Consider the following 2,358-nt stretch of genomic DNA (forward strand, 5'->3'; position numbering starts at 1 on the left):
GAATGTCAGTGAGCTGGCACGGACTAGTGCTGGGCATTGAGTCAGAGAATCATAGTTTACTGTGCTGGGAATGACACAATTAAGAGGAATTGCATTGCATCTATTGTCCAAAAGGGCAGTTCAAGATCTACCTTGAGCACAATGCTGTCTGTGCCAGGAGAGCAGTTAAGTGAAAACGAGGAAACCCCATCAATTCAAGTATCACTCAAATCTCTGCACCAACCATGAAAGCTAGCGAAGAAGACATTGAAATAACCTACCCATGTTTTCTGTCTGAAGTCCATCAAACATGCATTCAAGATTCATTGGTAATAATGGCGAATGGAATGACAAAGTTGGAAACAAGGAAGGAGGAGGAAGAGTTGGAAAACAGGGTCTTGGTGGTCAAAAACGAAGCTGGAAAGCATCTGATAGATTTTTGCAAGACCAAATTCATAGCCAGTATCTTTTTCCAACCACACAAATGGTAACTAGACAAGTGGACTTCTCCAGATGGAATACACAGAAATCAAATGGACTACGTCTGTGGGGAGAGACAACAGAGAAGCTCAGTATCAGCCACTAAAACCAGGTCAGGGGCTGAATGTAAAGTTTGCAGACTAGAGTGCTCTATAGGGTGTTACTTACTATTATGTCCTATACACTCCTTATGAGTCAGAATCAATTCCATGGTGGAAACCAACAAACACATGCAAACCCGTAATTTTCTAGTTCTTACATTTACTGATGGACCAGAAATATCTATGACAATGTGCAATTTTAGTCAGAGACAATTCTATACTGTGTTCCCAGAATATAGGCTTGATATAAACATCTATGACAAATTAATAAATTCATAAGTGAAGTTTCTGCAAACAAAATATCATTATAGCAACTCTGACTGAATGGATTTTATGTTACTCCTCTTCTAAGCAAGCACGAACAAGACAAACAAATGTCCCTGCTGATCAGCACAAAGGGGCTGCAGGTGGGGAAACAACCAGTCAAAAGGGCGGTGACTTTGAACAAGTTGGCATTTTAGTATCAAACATTGTCATGTAAAACGCCAAGCTGGAAGAGAGGGAGTGAAAGCAGACATCTATACTTACCAGCACCAGGATCGTGTGGGTGGCTCTGGTCTCGGCAGAAGCTCTATGGGAGAGGGGTTTGCTGTGTATATGGTGGACCCTCTGCCTGTGTTTTCACAGAAGGAACACCATGAAGCCACTGGCCCAGACCATGAGTCCCAGGAACATGAAATTAGTGGAAGCAAACAGGAGAGCGTGGAGTAATAATTTAACTGACCGCTGAGACCTACCAGAGCAGTAGCCATAATCATTTATGACGGTGATGTTTCTGCTACGGCTCGGCCCACTCACCATAAAAGGAATCCTAATCCGCAATAGAAAACTGAAGAGCCAGCAGGTGTAGCAGGAAGACACAATATGCTCTGAGCCTCTCCTTTTGAACTCTCTCCACCTGGGCGCACTGGAGCTGACTGTGACGGCCTGGAAGCCACTCAGGAGGCAGGTGGTACAGAGGGAGGTCCCGCGGGCCACCTGGTGAAGGTAGAAGGAGTTTGCAGCCCACGTCATCCAGGGGCTCTTTCAGTCCCAGAGCTGCCATGGCCTGAGGGACTCCCTTAGAAAGAAGCACCGCGGTGTTGGCTGAACACAGATGCTTGATAATCTGGTCGACGGGCTTGAGTTTGTGTCCAGCAAATGCCAAGGTCACGTGAAGACACAGAAGTGAGGCATTCCCCAGGAGCCAGCGCCCCTTTGGAGGAAAAGATTCCCAAATGCCAAGCCACTGGGAACCATTAGGCTACTAGTCATAGGTTGCTATTTACTTCAGGATCTGAGAAGCCTGAGGGGAGAAGACAGACAAAAAACAAACAAACTTGATACGAAAAATGTGGTTTGCAATTGTTTTGCATGTAGAAGGACACAACTCTCTAGAAAAGCAGTCTCTGGCTTCAGGTTTTAGATTTAGTATCTCCCCACATTCCAAGGGCAGGTCAGTTACACACAAGCTTTCACACTTGTTGCTCATCTCCACGTTCCTTGGGTGAGCACAGAGTTGATTCTCAAACATGACCATCAGGTGTTTGATTGCTGGCTCAGTGCAGACGCTTGTCATCCCAAACCCCAGCCCTGCACTGAGGACCCTATAGGACAGAGGAGAACTTCCCCTTTGGGCTGCCAAGTGGCTAACCCCTTATGAGAGTAGGCAGCTACTCTTTTTTCTCTCGCAGAGACGCTAGTAGGTTCAAGCCCTGACCCTGTGATTGGCAACCCCATAAATACATTACCCACAGTGCCCGCAGAGCTCCTTATGGCATTCCAGGTGGTACCAGACCTCCAACTGGTGCATCGCATC

The 2,358-nt window shown here is 46.3% G+C and overlaps 1 pseudogene; it reads right to left on the reverse strand.

The window, feature by feature from the left end:
- Nucleotides 1-891: 891 nt before the first annotated feature.
- LOC142432557 (vomeronasal type-1 receptor 1-like) lies at nucleotides 892-1,814 on the reverse strand (annotated as a pseudogene).
- Between the last annotated feature and the right edge of the window lie 544 nt (nucleotides 1,815-2,358).

The sequence above is a fragment of the Tenrec ecaudatus genome, chromosome 18 (assembly GCF_050624435.1).
Source record: "Tenrec ecaudatus isolate mTenEca1 chromosome 18, mTenEca1.hap1, whole genome shotgun sequence".
Lineage (NCBI taxonomy): Eukaryota > Metazoa > Chordata > Mammalia > Afrosoricida > Tenrecidae > Tenrec > Tenrec ecaudatus.